General features: G+C 42.0%; 1 protein-coding gene across 5 annotated transcripts in view; it reads right to left on the reverse strand.

Annotated features, from left to right (window-relative positions):
* The window catches only part of TMCC1 (transmembrane and coiled-coil domain family 1), a 232,902-nt gene extending 224,932 nt beyond the window's left edge, over positions 1-7,970 (reverse strand). For 2 of the 5 annotated variants that reach the window (XM_026501416.4, XM_044385084.3), the window contains exon 1: positions 7,857-7,963. The gene's annotated coding sequence lies outside the window, so the exon portion shown is untranslated. Of the gene's footprint in view, positions 1-7,856 lie in introns of all 5 variants that reach the window. The other 3 variants (XM_048227227.2, XM_057311956.1, XM_044385085.3) reach the window with 2 other exon arrangements.
* Positions 7,971-8,700: the final 730 nt, after the last annotated feature.

Below are 8,700 nucleotides of genomic sequence, written 5' to 3' on the forward strand. Positions count from 1 at the left end.
GGCTTGCCTACAGAGATGTTCTTGGGATAAAGTATATTGGTGGTTAATATATAATTTATCTATATTCTGTTGTCTCCAGGGAACCTCAAAGTCACTTAGAAGTAAGCTTATAAAGCCAAGAAAGAATGTTCCTTGCTTTCAAGAAGTATGAAAAACTACATTAGATTTCAATGAATTGGTCAAGCTACCCCAAATTAGCAAACAGAAGAACACTTTTGCCAAGTCTTCCTGAGGAAAATGAATTTATCAAAGCAAAGGTGTTGAAGCAATAACTGCAAAACAAAGCTTCAGGGTTAGGTGCTAAAATAGGAAAAAGAAAACACTAATATTTAATGCCACTTTACTATAGTCCAAACCTCAGAGGGAATGTGGTTAATAAGAATAAAACCTCTATAATATCACTGATGCCAAATAGATTACAGAATGAGAATCCTGCCTACTACCCCTCTGAACACATAATGTTAAAAATAATTCATACACTCAGAGATTCCTTTAGACCACAAACAGATCTTCTGATCCAACTCCACAATGAGAGACTACTTCCTACTAGGAAAGATAACTAAATGGTATATAACATAATTCAGAATGTTCCTCTAACAGAATTCTAGGGAAGGCTACCTACTGTTGTCCCATCTGGACCAAAATTCTTTACAAAGACAACAGGAAAATTATGTGATTTCACTATTCACTGATAAATACCATGCCAAGAGAAAACAGCATTCTTTCAGCACTTTACACCAAATAAGCCACCGGGTAATGTAACTTCCCTCTCAATATGAAAATAAAATTTATCAAAAGAAATACATTATCTACCCCAAAAAAACCTAAAACATGTTCAAACAAAAACCTTTCCATGGATGTTCACAGCAGCATTATTCATAATAGCCAAAAAGTGAAAACAACTCAAATGTCCATCAACTGATAAATGAATGAGGTATGTCCATACAATGGATTATTATTCATCCACAAAAAAGGAATTATGTTCTGAATATACTACAACATGGATGAATCTTAAAAACATTGTTAAACAAAAGCCAGAAACAAAAGACCATATGTTATATAATTCCACTTAAATGAAACGTACAAAATCGGCAAACCCATAGGGACAAAAATCAGTCTAGTGACTGCCAGAGGGTGGGAAGAGGAACTGCTTAATTAATATGAAGTCTCTTTTTGGGTTGATGAAACTGTTCTGGAATTAGATAGTGGAGGTTGCACACCATAGTGAATGTACCTAAAAGCCTCTGAACTGTACATTTTAAATGGTTAAAATGATGAATTGTGGGGCACCTGGGTAGCACAGTCCTTAAGCGTCTGCCTTCGGCTCAGGGCATGATCCCGGCATTATGGGATCGAGCCCCACATCAGGCTCCTCCGCTGGAGGCCTGCTTCTTCCTCTCCCACTACCCCTGCTTGTGTTCCCTCTCTCGCTGGCTGTCTCTGTCAAATAAATAAATAAAATCTTTTAAAAAAAATTTGATGAATTGTGTTAAATGAATTTTATCTCAAGAGAAAAAATGCTTCCAGAGTGTTGGTTGTCTAGTACTTGTATCTCCCACTACTTAACAAAATGCTGTGTTCATTAAAAAAAAATCATTCAAAAATACTTTTTAAAATTTAAAATACTGACATTCTGCAAAAGGCAAAACTACGGGGACAGTAAACAGATCAATAGCTGCCAGAGGCTGGTATCAAGGGAGTTAAATAGGTGAGGGACAAATTTTTTAGAGCAGTGAAACTACAGGACACCATAATGGTGAATATAAGATATTAAAAATTTGTCAAAACCCATTCTGTGTTAAAGCACAGAGAATAAGCTTTAACATATGCAAATTTTTAAATAATCCTTTAAGATGGAAAGGGATCTCGGCATAGAATGCAGAATGTGACAAAACAATCTAAATCTATCACAAATATGAAACAACCTCACAAAGCAGGTAGAGAAAGTGCTGACCAAGTAATGCTAGAAGTAAGTGGAGTCTATAAGACTAAGGGCAAAAGGAACTATGAATAAGCACTGCGTTCTAGCCGATAAAGTTTCCCACAGGTACGCAGATTAACAATTCTGAAAGCATTTCAAATGTATACTGGAATTGAAGAAGTAAATGCATAGCGGAGCATAGGAGCCGGTTTCCGACTGAAGTGGATGGAGGAGGTTAGAACGATCCACGCGGTAAGTGAGAAATTAGAGTTGAAAACATCAGTATGAATTCATGTTCAGCTTAATATAGAGACAAATGATTACATATAGAGAGATTTACAGGTGTGTATATACACAGCTTAATTTATACACTTGTATCTCCTTGTTCTGTCGCTCATATGGCCTAGAAGTAACAATACTCAAGTAGCAACTAGCACATCTAGCACCCAAAATCCTAGTTTCTCGTACCATTTCCCAATAAAAGGACCTAGGGCTCCTTAGAAAAATGGCTATTAGACTGGAAAATGACATAAAAAATGAGCCTGGAGCATTTTATGTTGCCAGAAAGAAAGTGTTCATTCACACATAACCGTGGGAGTATGTCAAAGGGAAGGGATACAGAAGACAAGTGAAAAGAGCTCCCAAAGCCAAACCTCAAACAACCTGAGCAACAAAATTTATGTAGATACTCCACCCTTGAGGTGGAGAATAACTCATCAAGTCTAGGCTACACACAGTAACTTTCTTTCAGAGCATGGCACAGAAAGGGAAGAACAAAAGGGTAACTTAACAGTTGAGAAAACAAACACTACCACAAGCTGGGTGATCAAGGTTAACATCAACATCAGCAAGGGACACACTAGTATGTACTCTTGATTTGTGATGAGAATGACACTTTACCTCTGTGGTCTTCCCAAAATCACATTACATCAGTCTAACCATTAGAAAAGCATCACACAAGTACCAATTGAAGGACATACTACAAAAACAATCAATTATCTTTGAAACTGCCAAAGTCATTAAAAAACAAGGAAAATGAGAAATTGTAAGAACCAAGAGGAGCTGAGAAGACATAACTATGAAATATAAAGTGGCGTCCTGAATGGGATCCTGGAACACAAAAAGGGACATTAATAGGAGATGCATGAGTAACCTAGTCAGTTAAGCATCCAACTCTTGGTTTCATCTCAGGTCATGATCGCAGGGTTGTGAGATCAAGCTCCACATCAGGCTCTGCCACTGAGCACAGAGTGTGCTTAGGCTTCTCTCTCTCCCTCTCCCTCCCCCCCCCCCACTTGCTTGCTTGCTCTCTCTCAAAAAAAAAGGGGGGGGACATTAAGGGAAAAACTGTGGAACTCTCAGTATAGACTTAGTAATAATGAATCAATATTGGTTCATTACTCATGACAAATATACCACACTAATGTAAGATGTTAATAAGGGAAATTGGGTGTGGGATAGACAGGAACTGCACTATCTTCACAATAATGCAGTAAATATAACACTGTTCTTAAAAAAAAAAGTTTATTTTAAAAGTTTGTGTTTTTGTTTTTAATTGTAAACTACTGCATGCCTGAAATTTTACTCAGTGCATCAGGGTACAAAAGATACCTGAAACATGGTTTTGGCCCTTAAGAAGCACTGTCTCACTGTGAGGTAAGAAAAATGCTCATGAAACAAATATAAGAAAATATTAAATTGAGAAGTGTAGATAAAAGTATATTAGGAATATAGAGAAGGCCTAGAATTATGAGGGTAGACTTCATCAAGGAGATAAAAGTTGAGTTTTAGGGGCGCCTGGGTGGCACAGCGGTTAAGCGTCTGCCTTCGGCTCAGGGCGTGATCCTGGCGATCTGGGATCGAGCCCCACATCAGGCTCTTCTGCTATGAGCCTGCTTCTTCCTCTCCCACTCCCTCTGCTGTGTTCCCTCTCTCGCTGGCTGTCTCTATCTCTGTCAAATAAATAAATAAATAAATAAATAAATAAATAAATAAAAGTTGAGTTTTACCTTAAAACGTACTTCAGGGTGTCAAAGTAAAAAAGAATAAATCGGTACACTCATAAGAACAAGCAAAGGGTGAAGAAACAAGACTAAAAGAAATTAAAGAAATGAAATTTAGCCCTGAAAAGTGAAGACTTAAATGGGAGACAACAGCAGTGTTCAAATACTTTAAGAGTCATGTGGCAGAAAAGAGTTACATCATACAGCCATTTAACTTACTAGCTGACCTCTGGTAAAATGTGACCAACACTCAAGGGCGTAGAGAGTGACAGCTGTTTGGTAAAGCCACAACAGGAAATGCCAATTTGGAAAGACAGGAAGCAGGTGGCCAAATTCTTCTCTGCAACTTTTCAAAGGACAGTATGCATATGAGCCCACTAAAGCAAAAATTTAAATCTAAATCTTGCAAACATTTATTGACGACTTACCATGTGCTTCCATACATATTATCTCATTTAATATCACAACACATTTATAAGTGATTATCATTGTAACAAAGGCTTAAAGTAAAAATACAATAAAATTAGCCCTGCCAGGAAGCAAGAACACATTAAAATTCTCCACCATCCACCACTCTCTGATAGGGATTTGACAGCTGTTTTAAAGAGCACAATTGTTTAAGGCCTACATATCTACATAGTAATTTATTTCCTCCTGCTCCTTCCTTTAGTAATGCTCAGTGGCGCTCAGTTTGCAAAGTGCATAAGAATTATTCATCATTATATATACAAAAACATGCACACATATTTTTTAAGCATTTTAAGGGATTTTTTTTTTTTTTTAAGTAGGCTCCACAACCAGCGTGGAGCCCAACACCAGCCAGGCTTAAACTCACAACCCTGAGATCAAGACCTGAGCTGAGTTCAAGAGTCAGATGCTTAACCAAGCCAGCAAGGCACCCCACAATTTAAAGGATTTTCAAGTATAGTTTTCATTTTATATGATTTTTGTTTCAAGTGCTGACTTTAGTTAGAACTGAATCCTGGGAATGAAGTGCAACCCCACTGCAGCATCAGGGAAAAAAGGAAGAAAGGGTGAATCCTATTACAACATGAAGAACATTCTAACAATTAGAGCTATCTAAAATTGGCATAGGCTACCTCAAAGTAATGAATTTACTGTCATCAAAGGTTTCAAAGAGAAGCTGAAAAATCACTGAGCACACTTTACAAGAAAGAAATTGGGTAGGAAGTTAAGATCCCTTCCAAGTCTTAGATCCTATTATGGGTAGACTTTTAAAACCTGACAGGAAGAGGGTAACCTACTTAAGAACAAAATGAAAAAAAGACAAAGCCAAGAATGACATGGTATGTAAGGTTCAATGCTGGGGAACATAGGAGCAGCTCATTTCCACCTGCAGACCTTTGTACTTGCTGTTTCATTTGCCAGCAAAGTTCCTCCATCTTTTAGATCACAACTCAAATATCTTCTCCTTAGTGAGGCCTCTCCACGACCCCCACCAGTCACTCACTGGTTACATCATCTTATTTTCCTCATAGCTGATATCAAGAATCAGCAAACTTTTTCTATAAAGGGCCAGATTACAGCCTACAGGCCAAATCCAGCTTGTCCCATGCTTTAGTATGTCCAAAAAAAAAAAAAAGAATAATAATATTTTGTGACATGGGAAAATGATATGAAATTCAAAAGTTTAATTAGAACATAGAAACACTTGTCTATGTACTACGTGTGGCTACTTTACACTAAACAACAGAGTAGCTGCAATAGAAACTGTATAGCCCATAAACCCTAAAATATTTACTTTTTGGTCTTCTACAAAAAAAGTTTGCTAATTGCTGATTTATGGCATTACCTGGAATTTCATGTTTGCTTGCTATCCTCATTCTCATACACACAGAAAAAAAGCTCAATAACAAGGACCTTGTCTATTTTGTTCCCCGCCATGGGGAATATTTCAGAAAAATTCCTGGAACAAAATTAAGGACTCAATAAATATTTGATGAATAAATAAATGAGTGATCCATAGATGTCATTCTGAGGAATTTAAACTTAAGCCCTCAGCCATTATAGGTTTTGTACACATATGACAGGCAGAAAAACTCTTGCACAAAAGGGGAAATATTCTAGTAGAGAGAAGTAGCAAACAGCTTAAAGAAATGGTGGTCACCAACTAGTCCAGGTCACTCAGTTTCTTCATCAAATCGTACAAGTTTTTTTGTGCTCATAAAAGATTCTCTCAACCACTGGAAGGTGTAACAACATTCTGTCAGCTGACTGCACTTCTATTTATCTTAAGATGCAAATACTCTGAGAAACCTAATTTCCTATACATAGTACACAGCACCTACACCATGCCAAATCTTAATGCTCATAATTATAACAGATCTGATCACGTGCTAATGAAATTTTAATATCTAAATTTTTCCTATGCTGATCAGCAATCTATTCTGTAAGCAACTGAAAACTCTTTAGAAATTAAAAGGTTACCGCCCACAGACCAGAGGCAGCTTTTTAATCCTCCTATACTAGCCAGAGAGTGGGTGTGTGATTTCAAAAAAAAAAAAAAAATACAAGCCAACTCTGTTGGTAGAGGACGAGATATAGTTAAAATCCCACCTATAAGCATGGTTTGTTACAGGACACTCGTAAAACTACCACCTCCTCACAATTCCAGTCTCAGTGTTCTAATCTACAAATGGAGGAAAAAAACGTATCTAGCCCCTGGAAGAATCTTGTCCTTAACAAGTTTCATAAGGTTCTTTCCTCCAGGATTTGCAATAATTTCTACACACAGGTACTTCAAAGACAAGGATTTGGTTTAACCAATCACTCCCAAAATTTAACATACTGGTCAGAACATATAAATGTATCAAAGTTTTATTCTAAAGCAGCTACCCTGCTTTTTAAGCCCTGAATTTTCTTTTTTTCTTTTTTTTTTAAGAATTAGCTAATTTAGGAATGCAGACCTTTCCTAGAGATGCTTATAAGTATGTAAGACTTACAGCAACCATTTTGGATTAGAGCGTGTGTTTTCATCTTCCTTTCCTCTGTGACAAGTCAGGATGAAAAGGCAGCCCGCAAAAGCTCTGACTAGAATCTACCAACACTCATATATATGGTGTCACCAAAGAAAAGGGGGGAAAATAGCCAACAGCTCAAGTGGGCTGCTTCAAGAAACTCTGCTGCAGATTCACCTATCAATGTTGTTAAGGGATGAGCCAAACCAACAACTGGACCAACACTGCACACACCTTTGCTTAGAATGAAAAAAAGCAGTGGGTTGCAAGCTATAAACGGATCTCTGACCCTTTAGGGAAGGGGCAACTGAGCCCCCTTTTCCCTTCCTAAAAGGATTAATAAAAGGCACTCTTAGACCAAGCCCAGCCAGCCTAGACTCACAACCCACCTTGCGGCACCTATTTTCCCCCGTTCCCAGTACAACGGGCTCCTTCCTCCCCTCAAACGACAAGTTCAAAATAAAAACAAAAGGTGAAAAACTGGTTTCAGGTGGCAATGGCTGAGCCCTAGTGGCCAACTTCTGGGGACGCCAGGACGAGCGAGGGCTCGTAGGACCCCAGACCTCCACCACAGTCTACTCCCAAACAGTCCCTCAGGCCCCGGCCCAACTCCTCACACGCCCCTCCCTTCACTCGGCCTTGGAGGGGGGCGCGCTGTAAAAGGGGCGAAGAGTGGGGGTGGGGAGAGAAGCCCCAGGATCGAAATGACAGCGGAACAAGCTGGGAAGGAAAAAGGCCCGGCGGGATGCTGGAGGACGAGTCCTAGGCCCGGAGCTCCAGCCCTGAACGGGGGCGACCGAGGGTCCGAACCGCGCCAGGCCGCGAGCGGGAGGCCGGGCCAGCGTCGCCGGCGCCGCCTGGCCACGTTCCCCTCACGACTCTCCCCACCCGAGGAGGAGAGGCCGTGAGGGGCCGCGGCCGCCGCCAGCATCCGGGGCGGGGGCACTCACTCACCGGCGGGGAGGGGAGGAGCAGCCGGCGTCTCCGCCAGCGCCGTGGCTCGAGCTCAAGCGCCGGCTCCTGCCGCTGCGGCCGCCGCGCCCGGTCCATCCCCCCCAACCACCCCCCTCCCGGCCCTCCCCCCGCGCCGCCTCAGCCGCCGCAGCCGCCGCTGCAGCCGCCACTGCCGCCTCAGCCCCGGCGCGGGAGCGCGAACCGGCGCGAGGGGGCGAGAGCGCGCGCGCCCGCCGCCACCGCCCACAACCTCCGCCCCCAGCCGGCGGCGCACGCGTGAGGCGGCGGCGGGCGCGCGCACGCTTTCAGGGGGCGGGAACGGTCCCTGAAGGCGTGGCCCCGCCCACCCACGCGGTGCCTGGGCTGTAGATACGAACAGCTGCAGGTGATGCTATGCTGCTCCGGTTGGGCTCCTCCTGGCGCTACCGCCGGAAACCAAGGCCTCCAGTCTGGCCCCTTTTTCTGGGGAGCGAGTCCCGGGAACGACGCAGGTTTGAGCGCACTTCTGGCCGTTGTGCGGAGTCACACACCTGTTTTCCCCACCTTGCTCGAAAGACCTGCCTTCCTTCTCCGATCTAGCAGGTTTTCGTCCGCTGCTGCGAGAAGAACCGAGACTGTTACTATTTACCGCCCAGTATTACCACTGGGGGGACCACAAGCAGCCATCGGCCTATCTCTTTATTATCCCATTTTTCTAATTCAGTTATTCGTTCCTCGCTTACGTATTGAGGCTTCTTCCGTGTGATAGGCCCTGTTCCACTTGCTGGGAGTACGTTATGGAAATAAAGGCATCCCTAGCCTCATGAAGTTAAATCTGATGGAGAAGGACAACGTTAAAGGGAGA

This window comes from Ursus arctos, unplaced genomic scaffold (assembly GCF_023065955.2).
Source record: "Ursus arctos isolate Adak ecotype North America unplaced genomic scaffold, UrsArc2.0 scaffold_14, whole genome shotgun sequence".
In the NCBI taxonomy this organism is placed as follows: domain Eukaryota; kingdom Metazoa; phylum Chordata; class Mammalia; order Carnivora; family Ursidae; genus Ursus; species Ursus arctos.